General features: G+C 44.0%; 1 protein-coding gene across 1 annotated transcript in view; it reads right to left on the bottom strand.

The window, feature by feature from the left end:
- Positions 1-20,000, bottom strand: part of LOC120534706 (zinc finger protein 420-like) — a 63,999-nt gene that overhangs the window by 9,476 nt on the left and 34,523 nt on the right. The window lies entirely within an intron of this gene.

The following is a 20,000-nucleotide window of genomic DNA, read 5'->3' as shown; positions in this document are numbered from 1 at the left end:
TGAGGCACCATTTAGGAAACAAAAAAATCTTACCTTGCACAGGTAAAATTCAGTTAACAAAATGGGCGAGTTCTTCGATGCAAGCAATGCTTGCGTGCTCTGTAAAGACCTATTGGCTGCTTATTATTACTAAGTATTTATTAAGAAAGAAAGAAAGAAAGAAAGACCCTCTCATGTGATTCAGTTAGCTTAGGTATGCACTATACAATTAGTTATAATATTAAATAAATGTTTTACTTTGTGGGTAAACAGCCCGGACACAGACAGGCAGACACCGATGGTTCAAATCCACACACACATTTATTACACATATTTCCCACTATTTACAAAAGTACCGCGCAACCCAGTGCCCCTGCACCAAGCACCCTCAGTCCAGGCCTCTTCCAACAATGCCTCTCTCTCCGACCGCCTCCACTCCTCTCCTCCGAGCTCTGTCCACTTCCACCCGACTCCAGCTGATGAACGGGGAGGCGGCCCCTTTTAAGTCCATCCGGATGTGCTCCAGGTGACTCCAGATGAGCTTCCTGTTGCACTTCCTGGTGTAGCGGAAGTGACTAATGAGCACTCGGAAGCACTCCAGGTGTCCCTGGTTTTCCTTCCTTTCAGGAAGTGCTGACGTCCAGGGCTTTTCAGGCATCTGGGTGCCCCCTGGCGGTGACCACGGGCCCCTATAGTGTTGAGCTTCCATGCTCTGCTCCCCAGGGCAGCTGCCCTCTCATGGTCCGGAGGAGGCGTAGTCCCTCTTCCGGTCTTTCCAGGCGTCCCGGCTGGGTACCGCTCCCAGCCGCTAGCCACAACTTATAAAATTAGGCTTTCCCAAAAGGATACCATAGTTTGTGAACTTTGACAGATTTAATAACTCAACTACACTAACAAGTTTGTGAAGCCAACGAAGCAAACAGTTATCTATTAGGTTCTTAGGTTATTAAGAGCTTTTAACCACTATTAATTTAAAGTGCATTTTAAAAACTGTTAATATTACATTTTATATTATAGATATTATACATGCATACACATATACTTTGTATGAAAGTTTATATTCTATATAGGCAGATATGAAAGGCACTATATAACAGATAGATAAATAAATCCATATTTGTCCCCAGTGGGAGATTTGGCTTAACATGACTCTTAATATGTGCAAAGCATTTACTAATAAAATGATCATTTTAAAAAGTGAACTGTATGACCCCATATTTTTAAACAAAAAGAATCCAAATACACCTCTAATGACTCAATAGGTATATTTAATGTAAAACTTAAATCGGAAAAAAAAAATCTCACCGAGGAGCGGTTTTCATTTCATTATTTTTTTAAACACATTAGCTGCATGCTGACTAAACTGTGTGTTATCGTAGTGCATGACTGTGAAATGTAGACCTATCTATTTACCGCGGGAGTTCAATGTGGTAATGATCACCGCTGTTTACGTACCACCAGCTGCTAATGTTAACTCGGCTCCGAGACGTTTATACAGAAGCATAAGCAGCCAACAGAGCCGTTACCCTTTTGCAGTGTTCATTACCGTAGGGGACTTTAATCACGTTGATTTAAAAGCAGTGCTCCCCAAACTCCACCAGCACATAAAGTGTGCTACTAGAGGAGCCAACATACTAGTCAAGGCCTACTCAAACATCAAGCTGGGCTACAGAGCTAAACAGCTTCCACACCTGGCCCAGTCTGACCACATGTCACTGCTGATGATTCCTGCATACACCCCTCTCCACAAATCTGCTCTTACCACCACAAGATCCATCACAACCTGGCCTGGTGACACCTCTCTGCAGCTGCAGAACTGCTTCAACAGGACTAACTGGGACATTTTTGAAAGTCCAGACCTGGAACTCTACACCAACTGTGTATTGTGTTACATCAAGACCTGCATTGACACTGTCACATTGGAGAAACATATCCGTGTCTATTCAAACCAGAAGTCCTGGATGACAAGAGAGGTTCAGAGGCTGCTTAAGGAAAGGAACACTGCCTTTAGGTGGGGTGACAAGGCTCTTTACAGCATGACATGGTCCAACCTGAAGAGAGGCATCAGAAAGACTAAGAGGGACTACAGGAGAAGGATTGAGGAGGACTAGGACAGTAATAACAGCAGGCAGGTTTGGCAGGAGAAGGATTGAGGAGGACTAGGACAGGAATAACAGCAGGCAGGTTTGGCAGGGAGTCCAGCACTTCACCAACTACAGGATGGAGCTGCTGAAGGTGAAGCCTCAATGGCAGAGGAGCTGAACTACTTCTTTGCTCCCTTTGAGGTAGAACTACCAGAGGTAGCAGAAGCAGCAGTTCACAACAACATCACCCCCTCCCTTAGGGTGGAAGAACACGAGGTGAGACGCTCGCTCCATGCTGTCAATCCTAGGAAGGCAGCAGGTCCTGATGGTGTCCCTGGACGTGTGTTGAGGAGCTGTGCACAGCAGCTGGCTGGGGTCTTTACAAAGATCTTTAACCTGTCACTGTCCCAGGCCTCAGTTCCTCCCTGTCTGAAATCCTCCATCTTACTCCCTGTACCGAAAAAATCACCCATAGCCTGCCTGAATGACTATCGGCCAGTAGCGCTCACCCCAGTGTTGATGAAGTGTTTTGAGAGACTGGTCCGGAGTCATATCATGTCTTTCATCCCTGCCACCTTTGAAATGTCCAGGTCTCCTCAGGGCTGTGTGCTGAGCCCCCTGCTCTTCACACTGCACACACATGACTGCACCCCCGCCCTACAACAGCAACACCGTCGTCAAATTTGCAGACGACACTACTGTGGTGGGGCTCCTCTCTGGGGAGGACGAGTCCGCCTGCAGGGACGAAATGGAGCAGTTGACAGCGTGGTGTACTGACAACAACCTTCTTCTGAACACAATTTAGACCAAGCAGCTCGTTGTGGACTTCAGGAAAAAGAAATCAAACATCAAACCACTCTACATCAGAGGGGACTGTGTGGTGAGGGTGTCAGACTTCTGCTTCCTGGGAGTCCACATCATGGAAGACCTGTGCTGGGGTGTGAACACAGCAGAGCTGGCCAAGAAGGCTCAGCAGAGAATTTATTTCCTGAGAGTCCCCAGGGAGAATAACATCCCCCCAAAAACTGCTGGTGTCTTTCTATCACTGCTCTGTTGAGAGTATCCTGTGCTACTGCCTCTGCGTGGGGTTTTCCAGCTGCACAACAGCGCATCGTAAAGACTGCCCAGCAAATCTGACAATAAAGATATTCTATTTTATTCTTTTACTTTCTTAAATGAAAAAAGAAAATACAAAAACCAATGCACTATTTCTAACACTCCTTTATCAAACTGGTCTGGAGCCGGGAGTGGTGATAAACGACATAGAATGAACATGAATCGGCAGCGCGGTATCTGGGCGCTTTGAAGGGGGAATGGGAATCGACAACGTGAAGGGCAACGAGCCGCAAACTGACGAAAAGAACTCGATTGGCGTCCTTAAGAGTTCGCGTAACTCTGACTGAAGCAAATGAAAAATACCTCATCCATAAAGTGTCGGACCCGAATTCGGATCGCTTACCTGGTGGTAGTCAAAGGCCGACTCACTCAACAGCAACAGCCCACCGCTTCGTTCTCTGCCTCCAGATTACTGTTCAAGTTTAGAAACACAAAGCGCACCTTACTGCAGTTCTCGTCGCACGTGTTGACGTCACAAGGGAAGTCTCCGTTGCCTGCTTGTTACGTGCACGCGCGTTCGCGCGCTCTCGCTTAAACGAAGCTGCGCGCCTCCGCCAGATTTTTAATCTCTGTTCATCGTTTAAATGATGAAAGAATGAATGATTAGGAAGACGTGCGTCGTATAAAAGTGTAATCTGTGTAAACATTTCATTTTACTTTAAAACAGAAAGGTTGCTACAGAACGGAGTTTAGTGTATGCGGGCTGACAGAGAGTTAAGGATAGGCCAGGTTTAGAACTGCACGTGGAGGAACAAACAATAGTGTAAAAATAAAAATGCATTGCAATGTAAATTGTAACCCAACATTTAAACGTAAAAGTAAAACGAGTAACACATTAAAATAGCATGTCTGAATGTTAGAATTATAAAAAATAAAACAAGTGAGCTGCAGGAGTTGTTTATAGCAGAAAATAATTATGACATTATAGCAATAATAAAATGCTGGCTAAACAACAGAAACGGGGATGAGTGTAACATGCAAATGTACACATTTATTAGGAAGAATAGGCAAAACAGAAAAGGGGGGGGGGTTGCTGTTTATGTCAGAATTTAAACGCAAGTACTCTTCATTTGGATGACGAGCCCCATCTTAGTGAGGAAATGTGGCTTTGCCTGTGAAGCATTAGGGAAAGAGGCCTTATTTTAGGAGTGTGCTACAGACCACCCAATGCAGACACTAATTTCAACACACATCTTTTTTGGTAATATTTACAGGGTGTGATGGATGGCCGGGTGCTAAATAGCAGCCCCCCTGGGTGGCAGTGGCGCCTTGGATTTCCGCAAGGCTCCATAACAAATGGAGTTCTCTACAACCCTGTTGGGACCCGGGGGTGCAGCCAAGGGGAGCTGCACTGGTTCCTAAGCCCGTGTGGGTGGCTCTTCTGCCACAACTGGAAAGAGGTCGTCAAACACCTGGAAGCACTTCTGGGTGGGCTATAAAAGAAGCCAGCAGCCACCCCTCCGAGAGTCAGAGTTGGGTGGTAGTGGATGAAGCTTGCCAGAGAGGAGCAGTGGAGAAAAGAGAAAGAGAAGAGAGAAGAAGAATTGCGTGGGCTTGTGCTTATTTGGGGCTGTGTTGTGTCTGTGGGAACAGGGCGAAGAAAAGAAAAATAAAACACTTACTTGTTTCATCAGTGCGCCTCCTGTGTTTGTTTGTGCCGGGGTTGAGCGCTAGTATAGCGGCTTTGGTCACAAGGGGAATAATTTAATTGTAGGGGGCTTTCACTAGCCAGATATTAACTGGACTAACCTTGTAAATAACAAAGCATAAGAGCAGGAGTTTGTAGAAGTAATCAGTGACCATCAGTTTGTTAACACCGCCTGTTAAAGCACCAACATGGGGTGAAGCCTGTCTGGATTTAGTATTTTGTAGTAATCAGGATAGAACTGAGGGCGTAGAGGTGATTGGACCACTAGGGTCACGTGACCAGAATGGAATACAATTCTCAGTGTTTGTAACAGTGCAGATGAAAAGACGAAAACTGTTAAGTTTAACTTTGATAGTGCAAATTATGAGCAGATGTTTCAAAGTTTAAGGAGGGTGGACTGGGATCAGCTTTTAAGGCAGAGGATTAATTTAACGCTGTGTGACATGAGCGCTTGAGGATGCTGCTGCTGCTACACAAGCGGTGTACTTTCTATACTTGGGCTTAAACTTTAAGTAAATCTGGAGGATTCCACCAGGTGGCAGAGGAGTCATCACCATGAGAAAGTAACATTCAGTTTCACTGCATTGTGAGTTGAGGAAAGAATGAGGTTAAACAACAACAACATTTTTTTTTTATAGCACATTTTCATACAAATAAATGTAGCTCAAAGTGCTTAAAGATAAAGATAAAAATGATTTGCATTCTGATGCTGTTGCGAAGCTGCAAAAAATAAAAAGACGGCAACATGATAGCATGTGAGACCTTTAAATTTAGCGTGTGTTTCTGGTGGCTGGGGGCCGGACACCCAGGAGGACCAACAGGGCTTACGCCCCCTTCAGAACACCCTGGTTGCTATGGGGACCACGGGTATAGAGCTTAGAAGCTCAACCCTGTAGGGGCCCGTGCTCACCGCCAGGGGGCACCCGGATGCCTTGGGAGCCCTGGACCTCAGCACTTCCGGGTGGGGGAAGAGGATCAGGGACGCCCGGAGTGCTTCTGGGGATACAGCCGGCACTTCTGCCACACTGGGGCGTGTCGGTGGGAGATTGCCGGAGCACACCTGGAGCACATCCGGGTGCATATAAAAGGGGCCGCCTCCCTTCAGACAATGGCTTGAGTCGGGTGGAAGCAGGACGAGGTCTGGGAGGAGGCAAAGAGGCGGCCTGAAGAAGTGAAGGCATTGTGCGTGTTGGCCAGGACTTTGGAGACTTTTGGGGACTGTGGCACTTTATTGTAAATATGGACTATGTAAATAAACATGTTTGGGGTGATTTAGACGTGTCTGCCTGTCTGTGTCCGGGCCGGTCTCCACACGTGTCATTATGATAGGAAATGTGCGATGCTTGTATTGCCTATGCAAGAAATGGATGAAGAAAAGCTCCACGAATACGTTAACATGTCAGCATTTGAGTTTGATGATTTGCTTCACCACATCGAAACATTCATCAAAGGTTGAAGCACACAGATTGATCCTGCAAGTTGATAGTAAACAACGATGCTGAAGTCACGTACCAAAACACACGCGCCATCCATAATATTTGCTGCGTTGCATTTTTTCTGGCAACGTGCTCAGAAGACGCGTCAAAAGAATGCTAGGAACGTGTGGCATCCATGATGCATGTGTGTAAGCATTGTGAGTGTGAAGTATAAACCAGCCATTAGAAAGGAGACAGTTGATGAGCACTGGAACAGAATTAAAAACGTTTTACATGGACTGAAGGACAGGTACATACCTCCATTTGGAATTAGAAGGAAACATTAATAAACTCTGCAATGGTTTAATAAAGAGTTAAAAAAAAGAAGCTGCAAAGGAAAAAACAGACGAATGAGGCGTTGTGGACCACCAGGGGGTGTACCGCTCCCCAAACCCTGACACAGCCAGGCTGAGACACAAGTCTTTCCCAATAGCACACCTTAATTTACAAGTCTTTCCCAATAGCACACCTTAATTTAAGCGGGGAAGCGTTTTTCTTTTGTTCCCTTCTACACAGCGCAGTACAAAGCACCAGAGTTATAATACACAGTCTGTTCTTCTTTCTCTCTCTTCCTCTGTCGCCTCCACTCTTCCACTCTTCCTCGCAAGGTTTGTCCTCCACCTCCAGACTCTGGCTCCATGACTGGTGGTGAGGCGGCTCCTATTATAGTGCACTTGGAAGTGCTCCAGGTGTTTCTTGACCTTCTTCCTGGTGGCACCCACAGAGCTCAACAGGGTTGCTCCAAACTACAACTCCCAACATGCCCTGCTGGGCTCCATGGTGATGTAAAAACCCTGGGGGGCTGCCCTCTAGTGTCTTGGGGAATATAGTGACTCCAATATGGTCTCTCCCTTGGTCCTTTTACCCAGCTGACGTCCCAGGGAGGTAATGGCCCTGGCCATCCATCACAGCGTATATGACTAATAATTCCAAAGTGAATTGTAGAGCATATGAGAACATGAGGGCAACCATTAAGAAGGATATCAGGGAGGCTAAAAGATGGTTAGAAGGGAGTATAGCAGATAAGGTGAAAGACATCCCTAAGAGGTTCTTTCAGTATTTTAGTAGTTAAAGAACAGTCAAGGAGAAGGTGAAGTAAAAGATACAGACAGTGAAATAGCGGATGCCCTAAACTTACATTTCTTTGAGGTTTTCACAAGTGAGTAAGTGGATAATAGTCTTAACAGGGACTACTAAGGAGGTACTGAAGGATTTGGAAATTGTAGAGAGAGAAGAGCTGCTCAGATTAAATAAGGTGAAATCAAACAAATCACCAGGACACGATAATATTTATACTCAAGTTGTTAAGGAGATTAGCGAGTACATACAGGTAAATCAACCCTTGATGCATATTTTTATAAATAAAATTAATGAAAGACTAAGCTTTTGTCCTTTCTGAATTCTTAACTCATCTTCCAGTTCCACAATCCCGCGCAGCTATTGAAACGTTTAAGGTTTCCTATTCCATAACCTGTCTTGTAAAGCAAAGCATCAACCCTGAGTTTCATTCAAGGCTTTACCGTCCCTCCTTTCATAGACATTAAATATAACACACATTTCCTCTACATACGTGTCCAATAATAATAAAGAGCAGTAAGGAGAAAAAGCACAAGATGAGAATGTTTATGATAAGAGCCTGCATGGCATCAGGGTGAGGAGGTGTCTTGTCTCCAGTTACGTGAGCTTGTCTGCTGCCCCTCAGTTATACTGGCACACAATACAATGGAGACAAAGGCAATGGAGAATACCGACAATGTACACCTTCAGAAGGGAATAAATGGACAGTACACTGAAATAGTTCATTACCATGCATAAAAATACAAAGCATAAAATTTAAGACAAACAATGATTTGTGTGGATTATCAAGAAAAAACACCATAACTACTCTATGTCGTGAAATGACACGCCTTGGCACAGCAAAAAGGGTTGTGGCAGCCATCCCGCATACTAGAAAGTTTGCCTGAAAAAAAGGAAAAAATTGGATAATAAGTCTTTACAGGCACGAGTCTGAAACATAATTGAGGTAACAGGCGGGATATGGCGGTTTTAAGGCCAGACAGGGGAAATTACGTAGAGGAACCGGACGTGACATCATCGGGCCTAGAATTGGAAGTGTCATCATGACATGCAGGTGGAAGTTCCCGTGGTTGGTCAGCAGGGATAAAAGAGAAAAGGTCAGTGCACTCTGCCACCCACTTGTCCGGCGTGGAATTACCTTCTTTTGAGCCCTTTAGTTGCCTTCCATGCACTCGTGTGTGACAATGTTTTCTTACCTTTTCTGTTTATTCTTACCAAATGTTACATATCTACATGGGCAATGAGCATGGTAATATGTTTAAAATAATTCAGATTAAAATAAAATCAAACACAATCAAAACATACTAATAAACAAGCTGTGAAGCTCATGAGCTGTCATTTAGGAAAGATTGCATTGCTAATGGAACGCACTCTCTACTGAGACGATGTCGCAGAAAATACAGCAGAGTCCAAACAAACATCACAGCTTCCTTGATATTTGATCTTATGATTAATTGTGAATATTGTAGCATCCCTGCCAAGTGCCACAATGGATGGATTCTCTGCTCTTTACACGACTCTTTGAGGTGACTCGCTGTCCTTAAAGGACCTGCTCGCCTTTTGCAGCTCTAGTTGGTAAGGCATGTGAATTTGCTGGCTTGCTATTTATAAAGGCGCCCCTGCCACTGGTGATGTAATGGCAGCTCATACTTGGGTGACTCATCCATGGCTGATGGGACTTGTCACCGTCATTATTTAGCCCACCTGCTAAAGTCAAGGTCCCCAGAGAGCACTTCCAACTCCTTGAAATGGTACAAAAACTTGTTGAAATGACAGAGTGGTCTTATCTCTCGCTTCATTGTGATGCAGCTGGTGAAGAGGGCACATTAGCAGGGATGGTGAGTGCTGTGTTGTCAAGTGGCACAGATGGTATGTTGAGTGCTGTGCTGTCATGCAGTGCCACAGAGATGTTCAAAGCTGGTCAGTTGTAAACTATCGGGTGATCCTCCTTTTGTGGTCTCTTGGCAGTTTTCCGTCACTGAACTGGAGCCAAACTGAACTCTTAACGCCTCTACCATCTGCCTTGTTTTATGCCTGCACATTTTTACCACCTGCCCTGCTTCTCACAGCTCACCAAAGGGATAGCAGCAACTCGACCTCCCACACTTTTCCACAGCTCCATGAGGCTGAAGCTCCACAGGTATCCACAGATCCTGACTAAGGGTCCTTAGCAGATGAAGAAGCAGAAGTGGAGCTACAGAGGTGGCAGTCTTTCAGTTGTCTGCTGTAAACGGCACTCTAGATTACAGATTTGAGTGTCGACATTCTCCAGCAACTCCTTCAAAGAGCCAAGCAGGTCTGTTTTAGGTTTCCAAGACACTCTGCGCTCTGCTAAGTCGGACTGCAGGCCTGTAAGGGTGACTCTGTACCCTTAAAAGGACTGCTCACCTTTTGTCGCACTAGTTGGAAAAGCAGGTGACTTCACGGGCTTGCCATTTATAAAGGTGCCCCTGCCACTGGTGCTGTAATGCCAGTTCAGTGCCATTACAATATTGGCGCTTTTCCACTGCATAGTACGGCACAGCACGGTTCAGTACAGCTCACCTTGGTTCGGCTCAGTTCGGCTCGGTTTGCGTTTCGACTGCAGTTTAGTACCGCTTTAGAGTGGGCGGGATTATTCACGTGTCGTTATAGTTGCACCGCCTCTACTGCTCGCTCTTCATTTTTGTCCCTACACTGTCTGTAAGTCCGATGGTAGCCGTGTGCGCCCAAGAGCTTAGCGAACTCCTGAAAAACTTTTTCATTCCGCATTGCCCCATCCAGCTCTCGCTGGATCCGGCTCGGCTACCAACGAGAGAACGTCTGTACTTCCTCAATAGACCACGAAACAGCCATTTTTGGTTAAAACAAAATGGTGCGTCCGAACCTTCGCTGGCTGTGCTAAAAATCTAGTGGGTCTGTTGTGCCTCGTGTCGCAAGTTCAGTGACGCAGTAATGACGATTTTCTCCGGCATATCAGTGACCAGCAGAGTTTACAAGTCACGTTTTGGTAACGGTTCGGCGCGCTTGGAACCTCGGCTGAGGTGGTACTAAAAAAAGGACCAGGTACCAGGTACTGTTCCCAGTGGAAAACCCCCCAAAAGTGAGCTGAACTGAACCGTGTCGTGCCGTACTATGCAGTGGAAAAGCGCCTTATCATTTTAGGAAGATGACAAGTCTGCTACAGTGAGTTCAATAAATGCTCCCTTTAAAAAATTTGCATATGCAACATATAAGACAAAATCTCAATGACGTGGGACTCATGAAAAGTGACAATGAGGGATACAAATAATTAATACCAGAGAAAAATTAAAAATGACGATTTCCTAAAACAGACGCTGTAAATGTAGGCATTTCAGTATATGATTTAAGAGACGTGTGTATACTTCCAGATGTCGTTAAGAACTAAGTAAGCCCTGTGTTACAGTAAATAGTCCAAGAACTCAATTTAAGTAAAAGAGGTGCCCGTCTGATGCCACTCACAACGAAGGATCACACTGTTGTGCCAGGTGTTCAGAAAGTGCTGATTGGCTGAAAGTGTTTATAGCGATTTGTCCTAAAAGAGAAGTGCCGTATAGCGCCCAGAAATGAAAACACAGATTTAAGCAAGCTGGTCAGTAGTGTATATTATGTTTTTCTAAAATACTCATTTGGTACGATACCAGGGTCTCCAAACACTCAGATATGAAGTTTAGTATGTTTTTCAGAGAAACTTGTAACATATTTTTGAACTGTATTTTTTGACACTGTGTATCAGACAAAGGAAATCCCAGCACAGCCACAGTCTTGATCACGAATTGTCAGCAACTATCTGGAATGTTGTTTCAGTCTGTAACTGAACGATACTGACCGAGTGTGTAATGTTAATACAAAATATTACTAGAACGATACGAGTCAAATGTTTGCCTTGCACCAGTTTATAGCACAATGGCTTTGAATGTGTAGAGGCTTCCGAAAGGTTCGCTCAATACACATGTCAGCTTCATGCCCTCGAACTGCGCATGTCAGCTTGGCATTTTAAGTACGTTTGAACTACGCAGGGCACCACCACCAGAATTGTCAGGCCAAATTAATATTTGTGGATCATCAAGATATTTTAAATGATTGTGCTCGAGAATACTTGCTGTCAAGAAATAAAACTGTAAATTACACATCTTACAAATGGTGACCGGTAGATTGCATAATGCTGTTAACAAGAGCTTTAGCATTACGAGTCACAACTCCTCTATCACCATAATGCTCTCTTTTCGTAAATGACCCCCCAACTCTTGACATTATTATCACTATTACCGTATTTATGAATGTACCACGCACATATTTTTTCCCAAACATTAGCATTAGAAAATCAGGTGCACGTCATACACGAGGAAATGTAATTCTGTAATGTTTACTTCTTCTGCATGGTCTCTCGCTCTCTCTCTCTCTCTCTCTCGCTCTCTCTTTTTCTCTCTCTCTCTCTCTCTCTCTCTCTCTCTCTTTCTCTCTCTCTCTCTCTCTCTCTCTCTCTCTCTCTCTCTCTCTCTCTCTCCCTCGCTCACGCTCTCTCTCTAAACGCTTCCTATACAATCACAACGCGTGTCGCTCACGGGGCAAAACGATTTTCGCGATTTTCTTTGTAAAAATTAGCGTGCGCGTGGTATACGTTGCTTTTTGTTGCCACTTCACTTTAGTGGGATCTTATATGCTAACCCCCATAGAAAACGCCAAGTTATTTTATCAACACAGAGTCGTCTACAGTGGCTGCTGCTGATGTCCATGGCACTGTTTCTGTTTGAATGACAGTTGTAATTATTTATGCAGCACATTGTTCACATTACACTTTACACATGCAGAAGTTATCAACTATAGAGTTTGGATCACTTAATAGTAACAGTGCTCTCCTTGGAGTATCCCGTTTATGTGAGACGTTGTACCAATGACTGATCTGCGCCGTGTCTCTCAGCCTCTCTAATGTGCTCCTTTGAACAGAGTGAATTCAGCCTGATCTGCCACAGTTTGTTTGTTTGTTTGTTTGTTTGTTTGTTTGTTTGTTTGTTTGTTTGTTTGTTTGTTTGTTTGTTTGTTTGTTTGTTTGTTTGTTTGTTTGTCCTCACAGGTGGTGCAGTGGTACTGTTGCTACTTTGCAGTATGGAGATTGTGGGTTCGCTTCCCGGTTCCTCCCTGTGTGAATAGCGCTTTGACTACTAAGAAAAGCGCTATATAAATGTAATGAATTATTACAATGGAGGGATTTAGAGACGTCAAGTGGCAATGAATTGAAGATGGATTACTGTAAATACCTGAGCTGTCTTCCGCAAATTAGTTATTGATGGCGATTCTAAGTTGGAATGTTTCCAGAACAGACATCTCTTATGCAATCCTTCCACAGTATCTTTCAAAATTATTTGTCAATTTAGTTTATACATATATGACACCTAATCATGTTAAGTTTAGATGACTCTTTGATCCAACTTGAATCTGGGTCTGCACTATTCACCGAATATGAAAAGCAATCACGTTAGGCAGTCGAGCCACAAGACGGCATGATTGGCGCTTATGACAGATTTGACTATGACAACTGTGAAGGCGTCTTTTCTTCATAGTGAACTCATTCATTTTGGCTTCCACCAAAGATTATTAAGTACTAATAACTGAAATATCTGATTACTTGATGGAATAATAATGTGCGTTAATTTGAGGATTTCCTTCTCAAATGTGCGAACCTATTTTATGGGGTTTAACCTTTACTTTCCATCAACTCGGTTTTAAATATGTCAGAACAAAGAAGACATTTGACGAGAAATTACGATGTCCTCTATTTATTTATTTATTTATTTATTTGTTTGTTTATTTATTTATTAGCTATAACATTGGGACCGTGGAACCGTAAAGGATGATCGGCTCAATACGATCTGAAGAAAACATGAGGGCTAATAATAATACTAATAGCAAGAGCAAAAATAAGGATAAAATATAAAAGGGGAATATTTATTAAAATAGCCGAGGCTCTTTGAACGAGGCGTCTTATTTTGGTTTTATTAAAACACTTGTTTGTTGTGTAGTATATTCCGTCTGTTGGCGTTAGTTATATTTTTTAGCCATCAGGCACCGGAAGCCACTGATGAACTCTTGTCTTCATTGCCAATCAGTAGCAGTGACAAATAAAAGTTTAGCCAACGTCATTGAACTTTATTAGGAGTTTAAGTAATGTTAAAACAGATGGTCAGGAGATGTCACTAGAGAGCTGAATGTCAAATGCTTCGAAGCCTCGACACGATTTCTGACATAATTGCTTCAGATGTTCCGTTACTTTGTGAGGCTTCACTCAGCCCATTGCAAGTCTTCGCAGTTCACCCCATGCCGGTCCAAACAGAGGTCCTGCACTTGGACCCCTCAGCTGAAGCAGCAGGATTACACTCTGATTGATGTCTTTGACTATAAAAAGTCCCCATCTGTCTGAGGACAGTACGAAACAGGGTGAGTAAAAGCCGATTATATCAAAGCTCACTTAGACAGACTTACAGATCAAAGAGGAGCGTTAAACAACTGCAGCAATGTTACGTCACAAAAATGTATCCGATTAGGATTCCAGGCTAAAGCGTCTAAGGTTTCACACTTTTTTCAAACTTCTTTTCTCAGTGTGCATCAGACTTAAGAAACGACAGGCGGCTGTTAGCAGTGAAAAGAATTCTCCAAAAGTGTGATATGTCAAGTCACCACAGGAGGGCGACCGTGCACTGCAGTGATTAACAATGTCGGCTGTCAGAGATTTGGTAAGATTTCCATTGCTGAAAGTGCATTCATTTTACTGAGTCTATTTTTATAATAGGCAGATTTAAAGATCCAGTAATACCTCTTTACAATTTTAATATATATATACTGAATGTATGTAGGGTGGACAGATCTAATTATGCAATTTTCATTACGCTATAACTTATTAAGTGTATTACACAGACAATTCACAAAAAATATTTTTTGTTGCACATAGAGGGTAGCAACTGCCCTGCATTCCAAAATGGCGGGGAGACGGTTGTCAGTCGAACAGCTGGTGCGATGTGTTCGCCTTTTCATAATTTCATAATTACTGTGTGTATATATATATATATATATATATATATATATATATATATATATATATATATATATATATATATACACACACACACATACAGGTGCCGGTCATAAAATTAGAATATCATGACAAAGTTGATTTATTTCAGTAATTCCATTCAAAAAGTGAAATTTGTATACTAGATTCATTCATTACACACAGACTAATTTATTTCAAATGGTTATTTCTTTTAATTTTGATGATTATAACTGACAACTAATGAAAGTCCCAAATTCAGTATCTCAGAAAATTAGAATATCAATTAAGACCAATGCAAAAAAAGGATTTTTAGAAATGTTGGCCAACTGAAAGGTATGAACATGAAAAGTATGAGCAGGTACAGCACTCAATATTTAGTTGGGGCTCCTTTGGCCTGGATTACTGCAGCAATGTGGCGTGGCACGGAGTCGATCAGTCGGTCGCACTGCTCAGGTGTTACGAGAGCCCATGTTGCTCTGATAGTGGCCTTCAGCTCTTCTGAATTGTTGGATCTGGCGTATTGCATCTTCCTCTTCACAATACACCATAGATTTTTTATGGGGTTAAGGTCAGGCGAGTTTGCTGGCCAATCAAGAACAGGGATACCATGGTCCTTAAACCAGGTACTGGTAGTTTTGGCACTGTGTGCAGGTGCCAGGCCCTATTGGAAAATGAAATCTACATCTCCATAAAGTTTGTCAGCAGCAGGAAGCATGAAGTGCTCTAAAACTTCCTGGTAGACGGCTGCGTTGACCTTGGCCCTCAGAAAACACAATGGACCCACACCAACAGATGACATGGCACCCCAAACCATCACTGACTTTGGAAACTTTACACTGGACCTCAAGCAACGTGGATTCTATGCCTCTCCTCTCTTCCTCCAGACTCTGGGACCTTGACTTCCAAAGGAAATGCAAAATTTACTTTAATCAGAGAACATAACTTTGGACCACACAGCAGCAGTCCAGTCGAGACGCTTCTGACGCTGTCTCTTGTTCAAGAGTGGCTTGACACAAGGAATACGACAGCTGAACCCCATGTCTTGCATACGTCTGTGTGTGGTGGTTCTTGAAGCACTGACTCCAGCTGCAGTCCACTCTTTGTGAATCTCCCCCACAGTTTTGTTTCACAATCCTCTCCAGGGTGCGGTTATCCCTATTGCTTGTACACTTTTTTCTACCACATCTTGTCCTTCCCTTCGCCTCTCTATTAATGTGCTTGGACACAGAGCTCTGTGAACAGCCAGCCTCTTTAGCAATGACCTTTTGTGTCTTGCCCTCCTTGTGCAAGGTGTCAATGGTCGTCTCTTGGACAACTGTCAAGTCAGCAGTCTTCCCCATGATTGTGTAGCCTACAGAACTCGACTGAGAGACCATTTAAAGGCTTTTGCAGGTGTTTGGAGTTAATTAGCTGATTAGAGTGTGGCACCAGGTGTCTTCAATATTGAACCTTTTCACAATATTCGAATTTTCCGAGATACTGAATTTGGGACTTTCATTAGTTGTCAGTTATAGTCATCAAAATGACAAGAAATAAACATTTGAAATACATCAGTCTGTGTGTAATGAATGAATCTAATATACAAGTTTCACTTTTTGAATGGAATTACTGAAATAAATCAACTTTGTCATGATATTCTAATTTTATGACCGGCACCTGTATATATACTGCTCAAAAGAATTAAAGGAACACTTTTTAATCAGAGTATAACATAAAGTCAATGAAACTTATGGGATATTAATCTGGTCAGTTAAGTAGCAGAGGGGGTTGTTAATCAGTTTCAGCTGCTGTGGTGTTAATGAAATTAACAACAGGTGCACTAGAGGGCAACAATGAGATGACCCCCAAAACAGGAATGGTTTAACAGGTGGAGGCCACTGACATTTTTCCCTCCTCATCTTTTCTGACTGTTTCTTCACTAGTTTTGCATTTGGCTACAGTCAGTGTCACTACTGGTAGCATAGATAGATAGATAGATAGATAGATAGATAGATAGATAGATAGATAGATAGATAGATAGATAGATAGATACTTTATTAATCCCAAGGGGAAATTCACATAATCCAGCAGCAGTATACTGATACAAAGAAACAATATTAAATTAAATAGTAATAAAAATGAAAAGAATTAAAATAAAATTAATGTTCGCATTTACTCCCCCGGGTGGAATTGAAGAGTCTCTTAGTGTGGGGGAGGAACGATCTCCTCAGGCTGTCAGTGGAGCAGGACGGTGACAAAAGTCTGTCACTGAAGCTACTCCTCTGTCTGGAGATGACACTGTTAAGTGGATGCAGTGGATTCTTCATGATTGACAGGAGTTTGCTTAGTGCCCGTCGCTCTGCCACAGATGTTAAACTGTCCAACTTTAATCCTACAATAGAGCCTGCCTTCTTAACAAGTTTGTCCAGGCGTGAGGCGTCTTTCATCTTTATGCTGCCACCCCAGCACACCACCGCGTAGAAGAGGGCACTCGCCACAACCGTCTGGTAGAACATCTGCAGCATCTTACTGCAGATGTTGAAGGATGCCAACCTTCTCAGAAAGTATAGTCTGCTCTGACCTTTCTTACATAGAGCATCAGTATTGGCAGTCCAGTCCAATTTGTCATCCAGCTGCACTCCCAGATATTTAAAGGTCTGCACCCTCTGCACACAGTCACCTCTGATGATCACAGGGTCCATGAGGGGCCTGGGCCTCCTAAAATCCACCACCAGCTCCTTGGTCTTGCTGGTGTTAAGGTGTAAGTGGTTTGAGTCGCACCATTTAACAAAGTCTTTGATTAACTTTCTGTACTCCTCCTCCTGCCCACTCCTGATGCAGCCCACAATAGCAGTGTCATCAGCGAACTTTTGCACGTGGCAGGACTCGAGTCATATTGGAAGTCTGATGTATATAGATTGAACAGGACCGGAGAAAGTACAGTCCCCTGCGTGCCCCTGTATTGCTGCACACAATGTCAGACCTGCAGTTCCCAAGACGCACATATTGAGGTCTGTCTGTAAGATAGTCCACAATCCATGCCACAAGGTGTGAATCTACTCCCATCTCAGTCAGCTTATCCCTAAGGAGCAGAGGTTGGATGGTGTTGAAGGCGCTAGAGAAGTCCAAAACATAATTCTTACAGCACCACTGCCTCTGTCCAGGTGGGAGAGGGATCGATGAAGCATATAGATGATGGCATCCTCCGCTCCCACCTTCTCCTGGTATGCGAACTGCAGAGGGTCGAGGGCGCGGACCTGTGGCCTCAGGTGGTGAAGCAGCAGCCTCTCCATGGTCTTCATCAGATGTGACGTCAGAGCAACAGGCGGAAGTCATTCAGCTCACTAGGACGTGATACCTTTGGGACAGGAGTGATACAAGATGTTTTCCAAAGCCTGGGACTCTCCCTGTTCCAGGCTCAGGTTGAAGGTGCTGTAGAGGACTCCCCAGTTCCAACGCACAGGCCTTCAGCAATCGTGGCGATACACCATCTGGACCCGCTGCTTTGCTGGCACAAAGTCTTTTCAGCTCTCTGCTCACCTGGGCTGCTGTAATTGTGGGTGGGGATGTCTCACCTATGCTGGTATCAGCAGAAGGATGGTTGGAGGATGCAGTACTCCGAGGTGAGAGTGGGTTACTGTGATCAAACCTATTAAAGAAGTTGTTCATTTGGTTTGCTCTCTCCACGTCTGTCTCGATGGCGGCACCCCGCTTCGAGCTGCAGCCAGTGATAATCTTCATCCCATCCCACACTTCCTTCATACTGTTGTTCTGCAACTTCTGCTCCAGCTTTCTCCTGTACTGCTCTTTCGCCGCCCTGAGCTGGACTCGGAGTTCCTTCTGCACGCACTTCAGCTCATGCTTATCACCACCTTTAAAAGCCCTTTTCTTCTGGTTCAAAAGGCCCTTGATGTCACTTGTAATCCATGGCTTGTTGTTAGCATAGCAGCGTACTGTTCTTACTGGAACTACAATGTCCATACAGAAGTTGATGTAATCAGTTGTGCATTCAACAGCCTCTTCAATGTTCTCACTATGTGATCTCAGCAATATATCCCAGTCTGTAGTTCCAAAGCAGTCTCTCAGAGCCTGCTCTGCCTCAGGGGACCACTTCCTGAATGAGCGTGTGGTTGTAGGTAGCGCCCTCACTCTTGGTTTGTATTGAGGCTGAAGCAGAACCAGGTTATGATCTGCTTTCCCAAGCGCAGGCAGTGGGGTGGCGCTGTATGCGTCTTTAACGTTTGCATATAGTAGGTCAATAGCATGAGGCGATACCTGGACCCTACAGAGGTTGCACAGGTAGTCCAACTTCTCCAGGATGGCACATCAATACGTGTCATTGCCAGAAGGTTTGCTGTGTCTCCCTGCACAGTCTCAAGGACATGGAAGAGATTCTAGGAGACAAGCAGTTACTCTAGGAGAGCTGGAGAGGGCCATAGAAGGTCCATAACCCATCAGCAGGACCAGTATCTGTTCCTTTGGGCAAGGAGGAACAGGATGAGCACTGCCAGAGCCCCACAAAATGACCTCCAGCAGGCCACTGGTGTGAATGTCTCTGACCAAACAACCAGAAAGACTTCATGAGGGTGACCCAAGGGCCCCATGTCCTCTAATGGGCCCTGAGCTCACTGCCCAGCAGCATGCAGCTCGATTGGCATTCGCCATAGAATACCAGAATTGGCAGATGCACCACTGGTGCCCTGTGCTTTTTACAGATGAGAGCAGGTTCATCCTGAGCACGTGACAGAAGTGAAAGGGTCTGGAGAAGCCATGGAGAACATTATGCTGCCTGTAACATCATTCAGCATGAGCAGTTTGGTGGTGGGTTAATGATTGTCTGGGGAGGCATATCCATGGAGGGTCACACAGACCGCTACAGGCTTGACAAAGGCACCTTGGCTGCCATTAGGTATCAGGATGAAATCCTTGGACCCATTGTCAGACCCTATGCTGGTACAGTGGCTCCTGGTGCACGACAATTCCTGGCCTCATGTGGTGAGAGTATGCAGGCAGTTCCTGGAGGATGAAGGAATTGATACCATTGACTGGCCACCACACTTTCCTGACCTAAATCCAATAGAACACCTCTGGGACATTATGTTTTGGTCCATCCAATGCCACCAGGTTGCACCTCAGACTGTCCAGGAGCTCAGTGATGCCCTGGTCCAGATCTGGGAGGAGATCCCCTACAACACCATCTGTCATCTCATTAGAAGCATGCACCGATGTTGTCAGGCATGTATACAAGAACACAGGGGCCATACAAAGTGCTGCGTACAATTTGGAGTTGTTGCAATTAAATTTTGGCAAAATGGACTAGCCTGCCACATAATTTTTTCACTCTGATTTTTGGGGCGTCTTTGAATTCAGGGCTCTGTAGGTTGATCATTTTCATTTCCATCAAACGATGTGGCATCCTTTCGTTCCTAACACATTACCCAGTCTATATCAGTATAGATATCCAGGAGGATTTCTTTTTCCCATTGAGATCTAATGTGTTTTCAAAGTGTTCCTTTAATTTTTTTGAGCAGTTTATATATATATATATAATTATTGTATACTATATATATATCTATACTAATAAAAGGCAAAGC

This window comes from Polypterus senegalus, chromosome 8, assembly GCF_016835505.1.
Source record: "Polypterus senegalus isolate Bchr_013 chromosome 8, ASM1683550v1, whole genome shotgun sequence".
Taxonomy (NCBI): Eukaryota; Metazoa; Chordata; class Cladistia; order Polypteriformes; family Polypteridae; genus Polypterus; species Polypterus senegalus.
This window is presented reverse-complemented; position numbering and strand designations above follow the sequence as displayed.